A 20,753-nucleotide genomic window follows, 5' to 3' on the forward strand; every position below is an offset into this window, starting at 1 on the left:
TCGAGGTCTGGGTCTTTGAACACCTGCATCAGCCTGTCACTGTATATGGGCAACAAGTGAGACCTGGAATGCTTGTTGCTTCCCCCAAAAAAAGCCGATGTCTGTCATATGTGCATGGTCATATCAGTGACATCCAATATGGCCTGGAAGTCAGGGTTCTGCAGTTCTCCTTACCCTTTGCCAAGGCTCAGTTAAGGGGTAGGATATTCAAAATGGTGGGCAATATTAACCCCTCTTACAATCACACACAAGGCTTGTTCTTGTTTTCAGAAAACCTTTATGTACTCATGTTCTCACGGTCTAGTCCCTATGACTCATTTTCTTCTTTTAAATGGCCACATTTAGGAACAGTGCTTGTATCGGTCAAAGATTTCCACCAGAAAGTTGCCTAAAAGCCACCCTAAAAAGTAGTTTTAAAGTGCTGAAAAGTTTAGAAGTTCTTTAAAAATGGCCATGTTTTACTCTCACTCAGGCATCTTCAGATCAGCTGAGATTTGGCTGATCCAGACTCAGCTTTGTTATTGCATCTTCTCTCTACTCCTTATCTCCTGCTCTCTCCTTGAACCAGTGGGCTAGTCACATCATGCGCTTCTCATGGCGAGGACAACTGGGAGCATGCAAAGCCTCTTAAGGCCTTGGGCCGGAGGTGGCACACTGTGACTTAGTCTACTGGCATTTCGTTAGCTGAATTAAGTTATGTGGCCAAATCCTTAGTCAAGACAGGGGCAACCCCCTAGCCCCCACCTGCCGTCTCTAGTAGCAAGGACTGCAAGCCACCTGACAAAGGGCTTGGATACAGGGAGGGGTGGAAAATGGGCTCAATATGTAATCTACCATTTAGGATGCTCTCTGGATTACTGATCTTTCTTTGTTTGGTAGAGTCTGCTAAGTCTTGGAGCTCCCACCCTTCTACTTCACATCTCCATATGGACTTAATGCCTAGCATCTGACTGTCAGCTTGGGGTTGCTGGGCCGGGGGCGGTGGAGGGTCTCATCACGTCTCATGCTCAACAATACTTCAGACACTTCAGCCTCTAACAGTTTCTGTGCCTGCCTGGCTTCTGAATCTGTGTCACTTTCAATTTCCACACACATTTCCACCAGGCCTTTTCAAGGCAGTGTTATTCATAAATAACCCTTAAATAGGTGATGATGAGCCTCTATTTTAGATCTCATTGTGATGAGTGTGAAAAGACAGAGGATGTGTTTTTAAAAATGAGTAACAGAAATGAGTTCACCTCTGAGGAATGTCATAGTCATTACCCTAAAGAGGATTCTAGGTACATCTCAAGTACAACAACAATTTTGAAAGACTCTATTTTGAATATCACTAAAAAAAATGTCCTATGCTAAAGAGAGTTGCACTGCACTTTTCTCTTGTCAGAAATAAATTTACATTGCAGCTGCCATTTTATCTTTATAAAGAAAGAAAAAAAAAGAATCAACAAGTCTCACTGCTCTTTTCAAGGACAGAAACAAAATAAACCAAATATTAGGCTCCTTTCAGGAAAGAACAAAGGGGTTTAGAAAGGGGATATGGAGCAGAAGGGAAAGGGAGAGAAAGAAAAGGCGGGAGGAAGGAGGTGAGAAGAGGAAAAGAAATGGAGATGAAGTAGGGGCTGGTGTATGCTCTAACTTCCTAAAACGATAAATAGGGTATTTTAATTATCTGATAATGGAGCACAATTGATCTGCCTCTCTCGCTTTCTTGACCCTTCAGACATAGCATTCTGTCTCCACATAGATTACCTAAAGATTTCTTTCCTTCAAGCCACACGTTATCCTCATATTCTAGATTTTAGGGAAAGACTACCTGCTATTATCCCCTTAGAATGACATCTCAGAAAAGATATTAAAGCTGTTTGTTTTTTCCTTTCTACTGGGAACCAAAGGCTGTATAATGATAGCCAAGAAGAATCAAACCTCATCTGTGCACTTTCCAGCTGACAGATACTTCTTTAAAAATAAAATGAACCTGACACCCTCCGTGTACACTCACAGTTCAGTTTACAAGGACTCACATTTGCGCCTTCCCAACACCTGTGCCTTGAAGATGGAAAGGCCACACCCTTGCCATAAGATCCCTGATCAATAAAAGTAGACCAGGACCCCAGTCTCATCCAGTGCCCATCCATTTCTAATTTCCTTAGCTTCTTATTGCCAGCTAGGCCCTTGCCCTTGGACTTGATGCCTGAAACTGCTACTTACCAGGCTCTCAGACCTGTTGTGTTAAGCAGGCACCGTGGCATGCCCTCCAGCTAACCTAACCTTGCCTTCAACACATTGCTACCCTTTATGATCATCTCTTAAGCTATCCCTTCCCAGAAACTTTGGTCACCTAAGCAAGCCAAAGATGCTCAACCCAGCTCTTCATGGAGACATGAGAGAAATAGGCAGTTAGGTGTGTCTGTCAGCTTCAATGCTGAATGCCCCTGCCTTTGAGTCACCAGGACTCCATACTGAGTCTTAGTCTAAGAGAATTCTGAGCTGTCTCTTGTACTTGGCTAGAGGAACATACTTCCTCCACCAAGCAGATCCACTCTTAGGCCTTGACAATCAGTTAGGGGTGGGAGAACTCAGCTTCACTGTGTATCACCTAAATGTATTCCATTTATGGCATTCTATCTTACATTGAATTAACTGTCTACAATGACTCATTTCAGGAAAGCATTAAATATGTGTGATAATCTGCATCTCACTGAAATTTCAAAGACTTCAACAAGTCAACATGTACTATTAATATAACTAACTCAATGCATGAGTCTACTTCATCAAATAAGGAGATGTTTCTAAGGGACTCCATTCTGTTTATTGCCAGATATCTTGTTTCAAAAACTATTTTTAAATTAACTAAATGTTTTTAATTGAAATTCACTTAGAAGACACAGCATATTAAATGGAGTCGTATTTCCTAAACAGATATTTCAAAAAAGGAATTTCATTGCCTAAAATTTCAAGTTTCTTTATACAGTTGCTACACAAAGAATCATTCACTTCCATAACAGCATCCATTGGGGGAAATAATAATGACAATGTCTTAGGAAAGCATCCCTAGAAGCAGGGCCTGAGATGGGGTGTCTTATGAAAGGGATTTGTTGTCGGGAGTGCCCTCAGCAGAAGGAGAGTCAAAGAAGCAGGAGAGGCAGGCGAAGTAGCTAAGCAAGGGTGTGGTCTCAGCTGGAATCTGCTTCAGACTGATTCCACCGAGTGGTCCTACCTTCAGACAAAGGACTAGCCTTTGTACATTTCTGTCCCTCAGTCATTGGCTATGTCTGCCCCCAGGAAGTAGTGAGAGTGCAGCATTCCAGGCAAGGAGCATCCCTCTTGGCCAAGGACAGCTCCCTGGAAAAAAAAAGGGGGCATCTGTGAGTCATTGGCTGCCAACACTCACAGCACTAGAATGGTAAATAAGATCAGGACAAGGGTACACTATATCTGTGAACATACTTTAATGCTACAAGATGAAGTATAAAACACTCCCCACTAGGAACAAATTTAAAATGCAGATGAACCTTGCAATTGCTGTACCTAAAACATTATATTGCCATTATAATGAATAATATATCATGAGAAAATACTACATTACACTGAGTCCCAGACCTTCCTGCTGGGCTGTTGTTTGACCATTAGGTTGTTTTCTGACCTATTCTGACCTCATCCCATTGCTCAACAAAGCCATAAGCCATCAAACCTTGAATGGAAAAACTATATATATGTATACACACCACACACACACACACACATACACACACACACACACACATACACAAAGACATTGAACTAAAAAGACAAAGCAATGTTTGCTCATCAGTGAAGTTGTCTCTTGGCAAGGAAGGCCAAACAAAGATCAAGGGGAATATTAAAAAGTAAATGTCAACTCTGGGCATTCTTAGAATGAAATTGAATCTCTGAGGTTCTGTCCATCATTTAATTGAAGTTGTTTTAGGAGGTGTACAGCTTGTAAATAATAAAATACAAATGCTCTCTAAAACTTTTATTTTTAGTGTTTCACATAGATCCTCTCCTTTGGGCCATAGTGTGTTTCCATTTTAAAATGCAGCACCCAGAACTCAGTAGTTTGCCCAGTGCAATTATTAATCTCTGGTGTCCAGAACTTTGCTGCTACTTTACTACTACAGGACAAAAAATGCAGTGTAATGTCTGGTCCAACAGATGCAAATAGTTCCTTCCTCTTCTTTGCACATTCAGCCCACTTGAAAGAATCCTACTAATTATGGTCACAGAATTTTATTTTATTTTATTTTATTTTATTTTTACTTTATTTTATTTTATTTTATTTTATTTTATTTTATTTTATTTTACTTTATTTTACTTTATTTATTTATTTGAGATGGAGTCTTGCTCTGTCGCCCAGGCTGGAGTGCAATGGTGCAATCTCAGCTCACTGCAACCTCCGTCTCCTGGGTTCAAGCAATTCTCCTGCCTCAGCCTCCCAAGTAGCTGGGATTACAGGCAGGTGCCACTGTCCCTGGCTAATTTTTGTATTTTTAGTAGAGACGGGGTTTCGCATGTTGGCCAGGCTGGTCTTGAACTCCTGACCTCAAGTGATCTGCCCACCTCGGCCTCCCACAGTGCTTGAATTATAGGCATGAGCCACCGCACCCAGCCTGGTCACGGAATTTTAAGTGAAAATAAGTAAAGCTGGAACATAGTCATGCTAAGGAGATGGTGACCCAGCAGATAAGGAATGTTTGCAGGAGGTGGCAATGTTTGGCCTGGAAAAGACTTTGAAAACTGTTACCTTCAAATAGTTGAAAAGATCTCATCTGGAAGAACATTTAAACTCACTTGGAGTCCCAAGTGCAAAATGACAGATGATACTGTGAGGCAGAGTTCAAAACACTAAAAAGAGGAGTTTCTTAAAGCAGTTTCAGAAGTAGGCTCCACTGGCACAGTAGCTTGCACCTGTAATCTCAGCTACTGGGAAGGGTAAGGTAAGAGGATAGCTTGAGGCTAGGAGCTTAAGACCAGCCTGGGCAAAACAGTGAACCCCCCCCCCCCCACTCCCGACCCAGTCTCTAAAAAATAAAATAAAATGAGTAAAATTAAATAGAATAAAGTTAGCCAGGCATAGTAGCACACATCTGTAGTCTCAGCTATTCAGGAGGCTAAGGCAGAAGGATCACTTGAGCACAGGAGTTCGAGGCTACGATGAGCTATGATCACACCACTGCACTCCAGCCTGGGCAACAGAGTGAGACTTCATCTCTTAAAAAAAATTAAGAAAGAAGATGTAGGCTCTGTGGATTAGAGGAGGGGATAAACTATGTGCTTGGAAAATGCTGTCTAGCCTACCCCCTTTGGATATTCACAGCACACATTAGCATTTTGAAGTCCTGCCATCCTGAAAACAACCCAGGTGTTCTCAGTGGAGAACAGAGGCAGTGGGGCAAATGGATTGTAACTAAGGAGTTCTCTATCAACAGCTACTTTTCCGTAATTCCATTTGGCTGCTATTGAACACAATTTGGCATGTATCTCCTTAATATACATAATTCAGAGAGAATTTCTAACACTCGCAAGGGCAGATTCATTAAAGAGTTGTTAAGACTTCAATATAAGGTCCATCCAGTGTTCTCACAGAGATTATTAATTATAAATGACACACATGAACATGTGGCTTGTACACAGCACCTTTCAACTAAAAAAAGCACAACATACTTTTAAGTTAGTGTCTGCTATTATTTTTCTGAAATTTTATGCCTGCTGCCAAGTACTGTGTATTTTAAGAAATCTCTCATTGAAAATTACTTAAATGAAACAGTAAACCACAATCCTTCCAGCAAAGATTGAGCAAAAATTGATGCTGGTAGACTTCAAGGAGGACGTATCCTAGAGTCTCAAACAGAAATGTAAGTGACACTCTTTAGGGGATACTGTTGTGCTCTGGAGCATTGCGTGTCATCTTAAAAAATCCTTGAGCTGCCATCAAAAGAGAAGACAGGACAAGAGGAAGTGAGGAGGCCTGCTCTTGTTACCATATTTCCCACTGCTCTCCCACAAGTATTCACTTCTCCATGGAATGTCCTAATACTATTTTCTGGGCCCATTTTTAGCCATTTGGCTCTTCCTACTGGAACATCTGAATGCCCTTCCTTCCTACTCTATTTTTCTATCAATCCAGTCCTACATCTATCAAGACCCAATTAAAATGCTTTCTGCAGTTCTATGGTGATCACTTATTTTCTCTGAATTTCCATGTTATTGACAGTGTAGACTTTGGTAAGCTCCTTGAAGATACAGCCAGCTCTAATTTATGTGCCTATTCCCACTGAAGCTACACAGCATACACCTGGCACACAGTGAGTATTTTTAAAACAGTCATTAGTAAATGGGAAAAAAAAATAGTTTGCCTTCAAATAAAAACAACAGAAATAGAAGCAAACTTAAGCAAAAATAGAAGAACAACATGGAAACATTTTCTGATTTTTCTAAAAGTCACTCCCAAGTATATCAAGGCTCCAGCCTGCCTAAAAGGCAGCCTGACACAGAGACCCTCTTCCCTCATCTGTCATCTTTCTCTTGATTTCTCCTTTGTGTTGCATATTTTAATGCAAAGATACTTGGTGCACAAAGGTCATAATAGGGATATCTTCATTGTGAATTATATCCATACCCAAATAAAATGGCATCCTATCCAGAGTCTCGCTCTGTCACCCAGGCTGGAGTGCAGTGGCACAATCTTGGCTCACTGCAACCTCCACCTTCCAGGTTCAAGCGATTCTCCTGCCTCAGCCTCCCGAGCAGCTGGGATTACAGGTGCCCGCCACCACGCCTGGCTAACTTTTGTATTTTTAGTAGAGATGGGTTTCACCATGTTGGCCAGGCTGGTTTCGAACTCCCAAACTCGGGTGATCCACCTACCTCGGCCTCCCAAAGTCCTGGGATTACAGGTGTGAGCCACTGCACCCGGTCAGTAGCATCTCATCCCATTTAAAGCTTCTGTCATTAACTCTACTTTAATAATAATATTTCCACCTTAGTTTTTTTTATGTTTGTTTGATAGGCCTTTATCTACATTTACACTCAGCCTTTTTTGTCATGTTCTGTAAGTGCTTCTTTTGAAAATAAACAGAATTTGTTTTTAGATTTCTTTTTTGCCCAACCTGAATTTTTATTCTCAAACAGAAGAGGATTTGCATTTCTTGTCATGAGTGAAATATTTGGCCTTCCTTCTGTCTTATGATTTACATGCTTTCTAGCTTGTGTTTCCTTCAATTTTGTGTGTGTGTACTGTGTTTCACATATGGTTTCTGTGTTCTTTCTTTTTAATAGCTTCTCATCTTTCGGCAGATATATAATATGTTCTTCTGCTAATAATTACCTCTGAGAGTTTCAAAAAACATTCTTTATTCTACATTTCTCAAATTATTAAAAAGTAAAAATAAATATGGTATTTTGTTCCCCTATGATTTCAGATAAATTTACCAAACTTTTCATCTCAACTCCCACCTCCCTAGCAACAGTATTTCTCCTTCCTGTTTTTGCAGATTAATCCAGATTTTAAAAATCAATTCAGATTTTTATTGTTATTTCAGTGTTTTATAATTCATACTTTTGATTGAGAATAATCTTAAGATATATACAAATTTTATAACAAGATTTATACATCTTGTTAGATATTTCTAGCTTTAACCAGTTTCAATATTCACCACCATTCTATTCTATTACTATATAACTTCCCAATTCTTTTTCTTCTTTTCTTTCCTTTTCATTGATACATAATAATTGTACCTATTTATGAGTTACATGTGTTATTTTGATACATGCATACAGTGTTTAATGATCAAATCAGGATATTTAAGTTATCCATCACTTCAAACATTCATCATTTCTTTGTGTTGGGAATATTTCAAATCTTCTCTTCTAGCTGTACTTAACTTCCCTTTTCTTAAGCTCTTTGTTTTGTTTCTCAGTTGTTCAAAGTTTATTTTCAGTAATATTTTTTCAAGAAGAAAACGTGAGTAGCAAATACATAAGGGAGCAAATTGTGATGGATCCCACTTGTTTAGCTAATGAGTCTCTTGCAGGTGGGGGCAGATTGGTGAGCAGAGGTTAACTCAGGGCTTTCTGCTAGCTTTATTCAGACCCACTCTTTAGCATTGTTTCCCTGTCTGCTTTGCTCTCACTGAAGTTACTAGCACATTCTTGCCTTTTATATTAGTCTATAAAACCTAAAGACCTGGGCACTGCTGCTTTATGTTAGCAATTAAATCAGCTGCAGTATCAGGTCTGTCCTTCACTGCCTCTAAGAAGGATTTGGATTGTGAAATTTTATTTTTTGCTTCCCTATACCCCACACATCATTTCAGCATATTTTTAAAATTTCTTCTTTTGATTCCTTTATCATACTATCTGATTCTCTTGTATTTTATTGCCAACCAAAAGCAGATGCTATTTATAATTGCCTTTTGTTTAATATAGTATAACCTTTCAAGGCATGTCTTTCCTTATGGCATTGTCTAAAGGGGTAAAGGAGACAGGTTGTGTAATGCAGTCACATAGACTGGCACATCGCAAATGTGACAACATAAATTCCAGAGGGCAGACACCATGGTGTGCTGTGTTCTCTGTGTTCTCTGGAGTGTCCTTAGCACTAAGCCCGGGACCTATTTAATAGTTGGCCAATATGAATTTGTTAAGTGAGTGAATGAGTGTTCAACCAGCAAGAAATATTATCATTAGAAATATGGTTATGATCATTTTTATGATACATAAGGCAAAATACCAAGAATTAAGAAGGTAGAATTGCAGATAACTTAAATAATCATTTATCCATCACACATGGACTAAGCACCAACTGTGTGAGGGGCCCTATACTGATATCTGGGAACACCAAGTCTGACATCATCATAAATTCAAGTGAGAGACTGGGAAGTAGCAAAGGAAAGGGGAATAGACATTACCTAGAAAGTGGCAGAAAGGAGGAGCCCCTGCCACTATAAGCCGAAGGCCTGTGGGGCCTCCTTCCATGACTGACTCTTCAGTTGTAGGTGGGCAAGGTGGGCTCAACAAGCCTTCTGGTGCTCTCCCTGGCCTTCCAAGGCCATCCCACCCAGACCCCTATCCAGGTGATCAGACCGGAATGTCCTAAAGCCAAATTGCTAATGGGAGGACATCTGAACCCCATTTTGGGTATCAGTTTGTGGAAGTTGGGAAGCCAAAGGAACTGTTGGAGTCTAGTTTATCTCAATGACTTTGGTCATCGTACTACCACATATTTCTCTAAATCTGTTTTTCTTACTATGCATATGAGAGGTGACAGCGTGCTGGCAGTCCTCACAGCCCTTGCTCGCTCCCGGCGCCTCCTCTGCCTGGGCTCCCACTTTGGCGGCACTTGAGGAGCCCTTCAGCCCGCCGATGCACTGTGGGGGCCCCATTCTGGGCTGGCCGAGGCCGGAGCCAGCTCCCTCAGCTTGCCGCGAGGTGTGGAGGGAGAGGCGTGGGCGGGAACCGGGGCTGCGCGCGTGCTTGCGGGCCAGCGTGAGTTCCGGGTGGGCGTGGGCTTGGCAGACCCCGCGCTCGGAGCGGCCGGCCGGCCCCACCGGCCCCCGGCAGTGAGGGTCTTAGCACCTGGGCCAGCAGCTGCTGTGCTCAATTTCTCGCGGGGCCTTAGCTGCCTTCCCGCGGGGCAGGGCTGGGGACCTACAGCCCGCCATGCCTGAGCCTCCCACCCCCTCCGTGGGTTCCTGTGCGGCCGGAGCCTCCCTGACGAGCGCCGCCCCCTGCTCCACGGCGCCCAATCCCATCGACCACCCAAGGGCTGAGAAGTGCGGGCGCAGGGCGCGGGACTTGCAGGCAGCTCCACCTGCAGCCCCGGTGCGGGATCCACTAGGTGAAGTCAGCTGGGCTCCTGAGTCTGGTGGGGACGTGGAGAACCTTTAGGTCTGGCTAGGGGATTGTAAACACACCGATCGGCACTCTGTATCTAGCTCAAGGTTTGTAAACACACCAATCAGCACCCTGTGTCTAGCTCAGGGTTTGTGAATGCACCAATTGACACTCTGTATCTAGCTACTCTGGTGGGGACTGGGAGAACCTTTGTGTCCACACTCTGTATCTAGCTAATCTGGTGGGGACGTGGAGAACCTTTGTCTCTAGCTCAGGGATTGTAAACACACCAATCAGCGCCCTTTCAAAACAGACCCTCTGGGCTCTACCAATCAGCAGGATGTGGGTGGGGCCAAATAAGAGAATAAAAGCAGGCTGCCCTAGCCAGCAGTGGCAACCCGCTGGGGTCCCCTTCCACACTGTGGAAGCTTTGTTCTTTCACTCTTTGCAATAAATCTTGCTACAGCTAACTCTTTGGGTCCACACTGCCTTTATGAGCTGTAACACTCACTGCAAAGGTCTGCAGCTTCTCTCTTGAAGCCAGCAAGACCACGAGCCCACCGGGAGGAAGGAACAACTCCAGACGCGTCGCCTTAAGAGCTGTAACACTTACCACGAACGTCTGCAGCTTCACTCCTGAGCCAGCGAGACCACGAACCCACCAGAAGGAAGAAACTCTGAACACATCCGAACATCAGAAGGAACAAACTCCGGACACGCCGCCATTAAGAACTGTAACACTCACCGCAAGGGTCCGCGGCTTCATTCTTGAAGTCAGTGAGACCAAGAACCCACCAATTCCAGACACACATATATGCTAATCTTAGAAAGACATGGATACTATCTCCCCTCTCCACTCCATCCTTAAACATCTCATGACTATTAAGAATGAGAAAGGGACCAAGTGGCAAGAGAACGTCTTCATATGCATACAACTTTCCAGAAAATAAAAATTTGCCAAGTTGTCAGACACTGCTTGTATCTGATCAGTGTAAGAAAAAAAATACAGACCTTCCTTCCTGTAAACTGTTTATTTTACTATTAATAGTAATTGAAGTCTTATATGATCAAATTCAGGGAGGGGGGAATATTTTTTAAGTCAGCCAAAGGAAAGAGGCTGTCTCTCTCAAATTACAGCTCATGATGTTTGCAAGTGCTTTGGTGATTTCTTGAACCACTGTGTAGAGATGATCTTTCAGGAAAGTAATGTTTTTCCTGCCCCTAAAAAGAGACTTGTATTGTAGGAGCCTTTTCAGATCATACCTTAGCAGAAAGAAGTGACCCACAGAAACATATTTTCAGTGACTAAATAATAGACCAGAAAGGGGAGAGTGTCTGATCATTCAAGGTGGTCTTTTGTTATATTTTTAGTCATTCCCTAGAGTTCACCAAATTGACACTATTTAGTAATATCACAGCACATATATTCTGAATACATATTTTCACGTTCTTCTGAGACAAGTTGTGTTTCATATATTTTATCCCTGTTCCATCTAGGAAGAAATAGAAATATTGCCCAGGTCAGAAGGACAGGAGGAGAAATTATCTGAGGTGGAGTTTTGGTGAAGTTTGAGGTGGACAGAAAGTAGACACAGCAATGAATCCTGGATGCACTTAAGAGTTTTCTTTACTTGAAGCTGCAAAGCCTTTTCCTGCCTGTGATATTGCTGATTCCTGCCTTCCTGCCTAAGGTTCAGACCAAGCCATGACAGACAAAGTTGAGAGGCTGCCTGCCTTTTGACTCATTCTTACTTCTGTGTGTAAAGGCTAGGAATCCACAGGAATAGGACATCTGCAGCTATAAACACAAAGAAGATGGAGACCAGTTGGAAAATGTCATCCTGCACTATCATTCAGCTGCCATAACAGGGAATGCTCCACTGACCTACTTTAGAATGGTCCTCTTGGTTGTGCAGCCACAGTGGATACCACATCATAAAATGACAGAACTGGGCCGGTAGTATAAAATAGGGCCGTCCTTTGTATATGTCTGGGACTCAGTGAAACAGGCAGGTGTGTGTGTGTGTGTGTGTGTGTGTGTGTGTCTGTCTACATTGTGACCCACTTATTAAGGATAGAGGGAAGAGAAATATATGGTTAAATCCTGTTAAAGTGTTTTCTCCATAGCTTATCAAACACTATCTGATTGTTCAACCACAGAAACAAAGCAAGTATCATTCTATCACATGTTAAGCATAGCTTGGGAAGAAAATGCGGAAGCATATGGCAACCCTGCAGCCCCTGCCTCAACAACATTATAATAAATAAACATAGGAAGGCCCATACATACACATGTACATGTATGTGCATCACATACACACACGTGTGCACACACACACACACACACACTCCTGCCTCCAGTCAGGGAAGTATGTTTCTGTTGTCATAGCAAGACTGTGGTTTAAAGGGTTCATATCCACTTCAGCCTGTACCAGATCCTTTGCAATCTAAGATCCAGACACCATCCCTTCATTTATAATGTCATAAAGAGAAGTGCCAAGAATCACATATAATTCAAACTGATGAAAGACGATGAACGAGCCTGACTCTGTTGACCTGAAAGAACTATATCACTTTGCCTGATGTTATCCTAATATTTCTGTTTGTAAGGAGATTTCAAGGAATTCCTTCTGAGTATCTATTTTCTTATTTTAAAAAATAGAAAAAAGACACCTATCTAATAGGTGTGTTGTCAAGTTTAAATGAGCCAGTACCCAAATGCAGTTGTGCTCAGTTATTAGTAACTTTCAAGGCACTTTGCTTCTTCCCTGTCTTAATGCCTTGCTCCCTGCTGTATAGGGACCATGCGAAGCTGCTGTGGGCCTCCCTGCTGTCTGGAGGTCTAGTCTCTTACATCGACTGCCAGAAGTTTGCTGCCCAGATGCCTTCTTGGTGCCAAAATGCTTAAATACATCCACAGTGAGACAAAGCATCTCCTCCCTCAGTAAAACTTGCCACTTCACTGATGTTCTCTCTCCTCTGAGGGCAGATGGCACCTCATCCTCGGCTACCTGGCCCCTTTATTGAGAAATCCCTTCCATGACCACAGTGTCAGTGCTACTTCTGTGGCTTTTCTCTCATCGGCACCCACTTCTCTTCCCCACAGCTCCCACCCTGATTCAAGCTTTAGTATATTTCATACAAACTCTTTCAAGAACTTCCTAAATTATGTTATTTCCCTCTGTCTATATCTCCTCATCCACTTAATATACTGCTGACATATCTCTTCTGGAAACAAACTGGCATCACATTACTGCTTTTCTCAAGAATGTTTGCACTACCTCATTGCCCGAAGAATTACGATCATGCTGCCTAGTTTGACTTGCTCAAACCTCCGGTAACTAACAAAGGTTAAGTAAGAAGTTTGTCTCATTGGATTCATAGAAAGTAAAACTTTGTTCAGTGCCCCAACAGTCATCAACAGTGCCACAGGTGATCATCAGCAAATGGATCATCACAAACAAACAAACTCAAAATATAGACCTGCAAGAGACAGGAGAGAGGCAGGATCATGCCAAGGAGTCAGAGGGTTGGTGGATCGAGTGGTCTTGGACAACTGATTTACCTTCTCTCAATCTAAGTGTCTTTAAAATGAGAGCAGAAATAACAATACCTACATCATAGAATTTACTGACAACTACAGTAATACATGTGAAAGCACTTTGTGGACTATAAGACTTAAAACCTGTTCACTATTATTAAAGCTATCTTTATGTGTGAAAAGCAGGTTGATATTAACCGTATATCAAATTCCTAGGACAGGAGTCTGGAAATAGGGAAAAGGGGTTGAGCATGAATTGGCCAGTCCATTCTTTGGAGACCTGAGGATCAATACAAATTCTTCAGCCTTGAGCTAGAAGAGCAATTCTGAAGAAAGCACATGAAATTGTGAACACTGCAGACTTCACAAAAGAGGAGAAGAAGACAGCATAGCAGATATTATTAATACCGGGATCAGGGATGGCAAGTCCAGATGTTTCCCAGATGGTCGTGAGAAAATGATCATCCAGGAGGATACCTCCTCCTAAAACTTTAAGCAAAACACACAAAAGAGAAGAAAAGCCTACCAGCCATGGTATTAGGATGTGAACCAGTGACCCAGAGGGCAAAGGCTGTGGACTCCAACCACAAGGCCCTCAGCCAACCTAACTCTATTTGCTATTTTTAAAGCCAAGTGCGGGTGAGGGGCGGGGGAAGTAGAAAGAGTTTTTCCACTAGTAGTCAGGAACCGAAATAGGAAAGATCAACAGAGGCATTTATAAACAATGAATGCCATTAATTTTTTTAAAGCTAAGACAGGGTTGGAAAAGATGTAGTAGAGCAAGGAGTGGGGAACATAGGCAGGGAAAGATGGCCGTGGGGTCTTCACATTTTTAAAGGGTCCTTTCTGCTTGCTTGATGGCATTTCAAAAGTCACTGCTGAATTACTATATTATTGAATTTCCTGGAAAACTTGGAAACCATCTTGTTCAACTGAACTTGGACTAGGGGAGAGATGGAATGGGTTATTTTTCATTGAGGCCCCATACTAGAGTTCAACTGTGATAGAAAATATGCTCCCTTTCTTCCCCTTAAATAGAAAATTTTGTAACTATTGAGAGATATCTAAAGTTTAGGGGCAGTTTAAGTTGTAATGATCTAACTCCAAATATCAAGCTCTTTCTAAAATATCACACTGAGAAGACAGTGACAAGTAATCTAGGTCTCCCGTTGGGATGATGAGAAAGAGGTCATTTGTAAGCCCTGGTTCGAGCCATGTCTGCTTAACTTCCCAGCGTGGTGTGACAAGAAGACCATAAGACCATGAGGCTGGAGATTAGTATTTTAATTCCAGCTCTGCGTGAAGGAACAGTGTGATATCTACCAAATCACTTTGCTTCTCTGAGCCCTAGTTTATCGGTAAAATGAGAGGGTTGGCTAGATCTGGGAGGGCAAACCAACTTCCATACTAATTGATTGAAAGTGCCTCACCAAAGAAGCTTCTAAAGCTGCACCTCAATTTAGAGAAAAAATTGTCATGGATTAGAGATGTTTGTCATGTACCCCAAATGAAGGACTTCAACACGTATGTATTTGCTTTTCCTAGGCTGCTGATCTATAAGCCAGGACATCTCAGAAATTTAGTGAGTATCTAAGTCACCTGGAAGTCTTGTTAGAATACACATTCTGATTTAGTGGATCTGGTTAGGCCCTGAGATTCTGCATTCCTAACAGGGTCTCAGGTAATGCTAGTGATGCTAGTCCATGAACTACACTTTTAGTTGCAAGGCTTTAACATATCTTCCTGACAAAATTCTCTGAAACTAAAATTCAGCAAGTAACTTATAAGAGTTATGTGAAAGGCATTAGGTACTGGGGAGAGAGAAAAGGAAATACAAAATTAGTTGAGAAAAGAGCTAATTTTAGTTTTTAATAACATCTTTACTTAGTTTCTTGCATACATATTCATCTAATTCTTTCTTTTTTTCCCCACAGATGCTTCATATATACAGATTATCCTGGTAAATAATTGGGGATACACATAAAAACACCTGAACCAAAGCATATACAAAGTACTAGGGAAAGCCATAAGTGGAAACAATAGTTCTACCTCAGGAGGAAGAGGTCAATGAAAGTTCCATAAAGAATGTAGTATTTGAGTTGGGTATTGAAGGATGAATAGGAGTTAATGACTCTCTACCAAACTATCTACAGTTCTTAGCAGCAATATCCTGTTGTGTACCAAGAATCAAAACATCCCATATTTTCTTTAAAATAAAAGCATGACAGAATCAATTTTTAATTTTCCAGAAGTTAATACATAGTGTACAGATTGCTCTAGCTTAACCATTGTCTCTCTTTTAATGAACTCCTCATTTAGGAGGCACCATATCCAAAAGGAAAATCAAATGGTTTCATGATTTGGTTTTCGTCAGAAACAGTATTTTAAAAGACTTCTGGGCCAGTTTATTCTTTTATTCCTGATTTCCAAATTATGATAGATCAAAGAACTGGTATCTTGATACAACCAGAAAATCTAGCTAGAAGGTTTCAGGTAAGCCTAGTTGATGAAAGAGGGGGAGAATAACTAAGTAAAGGACACCAGCCAGAAATGCAATGTCAGGTATGCATTAAGTCAGACCTCCTTCAGGATTCTAGCTCTACCACTCACTAACTAGTTAGTCTAGTAACATTGTTTAAACTCTCTGATCCTCAATTTTCCATCTGTTAAGTGAGGAATAATAGCTAACTTCAAAGAACCATGTTAGAGAAAGTGTATGCAGTCTCTACTTGGCAACCTTGAGCACAGTCCTGTGTCAAGTGACCTTGATCTTTATTATCTCTCAGTTTCAACCCTTCAGGAATAAAGATGAATAGTTCTTCTATGCAAAGGAAAGAAGAGGGAATCTGTAATCAGGATACCTGTGTTCAGATCTCATCTCTGCACCATTCTTGCCCTATAGCCTTAGACCAAGCACTTCCCTCAGCTTGGAAGAACCTGAGGAACCACAAGCCAGGTTCCTCAGCTATTAAAAAAAATAGCTGAAAATAACTTTTTCTCTACATTGCTGGTTTTCAACTGGAGCAATTTGCCTCATACTTTAGCAAATAAAAAGATACAACACCCAGTTAAATTTGAAATTCAGATAAACAACAAAATTTTTTAATAGGTCACTGGCAATATTTGGGACACACTTGTCCCATGCAATATTTGGGAAACACTAACACAAAAAAAAATTTATTATATGAAATTAAAATCTAATTGAGCTTTCTGTATTTTATCTGGCAACCCTACCCCCAGGGGACATTTGGCAATTTCTGGAGATACTTATGGTTGTTACAACTGTAGGAGAAGGGGTGCTGCTGGCATTAGTGGGTAGAGGCCAGGGATGCTGCTAAATATGCACAGGGCAGCCCTGCACACATACACAGAACAAAGAATTATCAGGCCTCAGTGACAGTAGTGCAGAGGCTGGAAAACCTCGGTCAGAAAATGTGGATTAAAAAACATGCTTTGAAGTCTATAAAGCATTGAAAACTAACTAATATGGTTAAAAGTCCATACTACCCAAAGCGATTTACAGATTCAATGCAATCCCTATCAAAATTTTCAAATGTCTTTCTCATAGATGTATAAAACACAATTCTAAAATTCGTATGAAACCACAAAAAAATCCTGAATAGCCAGTTCTTCAAAAATAATAACATTTCCTTTCAAAAATATGTAGTGTTTTATTTCTTAATATAAGAAAATATGCTCACTATGGAAAACGAGGAAATACGAGTAAGCAAAAACAAGAACAAAAGGAATTACAATTCCACAATCCAGATAGACATATTATTAACATCTTGGTGTGTGCCCTGCTAGACCTTTTTACATGTATGTATATGCATATTTTGAATGAGAGTTTTCTAAATATTTTGTTTTAACCCTAATTTTGACACTTTAACATTATATTGTGAACATTAATTAAAATGTTAGTTAAAAATTATCTCAGCGACCAAAATATTTTGTTTATGGATGTACCACAGTTTCATCAACTAATAACCTATTTTGTGATATTTTGTTGTTTTTCATTTTTTAGTATATGCCAAGCTGAAGTAAGCATCTTTGCAGTTAAATATTTGCAGATACGCTTAATTAATTTGTAAGACCCAGTTCTAATATTAAAATTGCTGCATCAAAAAATAATGCACATGTTTAAAGCTTTCGATGCATGTCCTCAAATTAATCTGACAACTGTGGTACCATTTTCCTCTTCCAGCAGCAGTGTGTGAGAGTGACGATTACCCTGCATCCCATCAATGATGGTAACTTTTAGGGTTTTTTCAATCTTGCAAATTTGATGGGAAAAAAAATAGATAGCTTGCTATTCTTATTTCTATTTATTTGATTACTAATTAAGTATGTGATTTATTAGATGCTTAACTTTCCATTTTATTTCTTTTTTAAGTTGTCAGTTTATGTCCTTGGACAATATATTTTTGACTTATTTATCCTTTTCTGTTAATTTGTAGGAACTGCTTATAAATCCTATATAATACTGTATAATATCCTTAATTATATAAAGCAATAATCTTTCCTAATTTATCTGCCTTTCAGTTTTGTACTAATGATTTAATTTTTATGTGGCAAAATGTACCAATCTTTTGGTATATTGCTTTCTCTCATAAAATGATGCTTAGAAAGGATTTCTCTACCCAAGAATAAATAACCTAGGACTTACGTTTTCTCCAGCTAATTTAGTAGTTTCAACTTTTGTTTAAATTTTGCAACCCATCCAAATTTTATTTTAGAATATGCTATGAATTAAGTATCTGGTGTTTTCCCCAAAAAATTAACCAGGTTAACTCACCAATATTTGTTGAATAATTCCTCCTTCCACTGCTGATTTGAAAAGTCACTGTTATCAAAAACTAAGTTCTTAAAGATACTTAGGCTCTCAATTCACTTTATTGTTTATTTTGTTAGTTCCAGTAGCTCTCTAGTTTAAGTACTATTGTTGTTTACAACAAATTCTTTTTCAAAACTGATTTGATATTCTCATGCATGTACTTTTCAATATTAATTTTAGAATCATTTTACGAAGTTCCCCACCCAAATCCCATTGATATTTCAACTGGAATTCTGGTAAATCTGCAGAACCACTTGAAAATTGGCATCCCTTCAAGAAATGTTTTTCTTATTTAATAAGCATGCTGAGTATTATTAATATGAGACATCTTTGCATTTTTTCAAACTTAAATAGGAATTCATTCAGCAAATACTTATGGAGTATCTCCTCTTGTGCTAAACCCTGTTCTGAACACTTGGGATGCATCAATGAACAAACCAGGCAAAGATCTTCGCTCTCAAAGAGTTGACATTTTAACTGGGGAGACGATGGATGGATGATGGATAAATGGATGGATAGAGATGAATAGATAGGTAAGAAGGTGATTGATGATAGGTAGATAGATAATTTTCTAAGGTGATGAATGATATGGAAAGAAGGAAAATGTAAAACAAACAAGAAGAGAAAGAAGTGCAGAGGCAGGCGGCAGGTTGCAGTATCACATGAGGTGGTCAGAATGAGAGTCATCAAGAAGATAATATGAGTAAATTTTGCAGAAAATGAGGGAACTCCTGGGAAGAAGCATTCCAAGTGAATGAAACAGCTAGAGCAAACTTCAAAGCAGAGCATACTTGATGTCTTTAAGTAACAGCCACAGGCCAGTTTGGGGCTAAAACAGAGCAAATAAAGAGCACAGAGTAAAGGAGCAGAGAGATCTTGTGCAACTCTGTAGGCCACTGCAAGGACTTTGGCTTTTATTCTGTAGGGTAATTAACAGGACATGGATCTAATTATACTTGCAAATGGTTGGTGTTGCTGTTATGTGAAAAATAGACTTCAATGGCGTGGGGGCGAGGATTGACGCAAGCCGAACAGTTAGGAGGCTATTACAGTAATTCAGGTAAGAAAGAGATAAAGGTACAGCAGGAAGAATAGAGACAGGGTCAGATTGTTCACATATTTTGAATGACTCCAACAGGATTGATTTACTACATGTTGGCTGTATGGGAAAAATAGGAGATGGAGATGCTTCCAAGGTTTCTGGCCTAAGCAACTTGAAAAATGGAGTTTCCATCAACTTAGATAGGGAAACTGTCTACTATAAGTTTTGGAGTACGTGAAGTTGTGTAGATTCTGGAGTACGCATTGGGGGAAAATTCAGTGTTAGTCACGTTAAAATTGAAATGTTTATTTGACAGCCAAGCCAAAAGAAATAAGTGTCAAGCAGTCAGGTGTATAAGTAGGTCTGGAGTTTGAGAGTCTTGTCTAGATTAGAGATATAATTTTGAAATAATCATCATATAAATAGTATTTAAAGGCATAAGACCTTTTGATATGAGCCAGGGAGTAAGTATAGACAGAGAAGAGGACCAATGACTGAGCCCTGGAGCCCTCCAATGTTAAAAAGTTGGGTAGAAGAGGAGGAACTAGCAAAGGGACTGGGAAGGAGTGACCAGTGTGGTAGGTGTAAGCCAAGAAAATGTGTTGTCTTCAAAGCCAAAAAGGAAAATAGATTGAGGAGAGAATGATCAGCCTTGGCAAATGCTGTTGATAGCTCAATTATGGGAAGGACTTTGACTGTGGCACTTAGCCAAGTGGATCATGGTGTCTAGTAACCTTGATGAGAGCAATTTTTGTGGATGGTGAGGAAGAGATTCTAATGTTTCCACATTACATATCATAGAAATTTATTTCACATGTGTATTCCTTATTATAATAGGGAAGTACCCTTCTGTCCCATATTTAGTCACAGTTTATGTCAGAATGAGAAGTCTATTTATATGATTGTTATAATATAACAATTTTATATGATTGTTAGGTTGACAGCTATTTTTCATAATAAGTGATCTTTGCATTCCTGGGGAAAAAAACCTGACAAGATCATGTGACTCTTCTTTCTGTACAAGGTGGACTTTGTTTTGCTAACATTGGATTTAAAATTTTTACACTTATAAGTAAGATTGATCTGTAGTTTCTCTTCTTTGCTTTGAGAAATTTTGGTTTCATTTTTAGTGCAACTTATAAAATTAATTAAGAAGCTTTTTTGTTATATTGTGCAACTTCATAGAAGGGAATTCTCTCAATGATTTGATAAAAAGCTATTCTTACAATTGTGTAGACAAGGTACCTTTTGGCAGGGGTTCCTGAAATAATTTTTCTTTTAATTTCATCCTCAGTCATTAGGCTAGTAAAGTCTTCTCTCTGTCCTCCTTACACCTTTGATGGAATATATTGGAGCCGGGCTTTGAATCCAGGAATGTGTGGCTCTAAAATCCATCCAAAATCCTGAAACACAAGAAGCATACGTCTGTGTCTATAACAAAATCTCTCATTTTAATTTTTTTTTTTGGTAGTTTTTCTTTTTTT

At 40.0% G+C, this 20,753-nt stretch overlaps 1 protein-coding gene across 3 annotated transcripts in view; it reads left to right on the top strand.

Moving 5' to 3' along the window:
* The window catches only part of STAC (SH3 and cysteine rich domain), a 172,589-nt gene that overhangs the window by 63,536 nt on the left and 88,300 nt on the right, over positions 1-20,753 (top strand). The gene's annotated exons all lie outside the window — the stretch shown is intronic.

This window comes from Pan paniscus, chromosome 2, assembly GCF_029289425.2.
Source record: "Pan paniscus chromosome 2, NHGRI_mPanPan1-v2.0_pri, whole genome shotgun sequence".
NCBI lineage: Eukaryota > Metazoa > Chordata > Mammalia > Primates > Hominidae > Pan > Pan paniscus.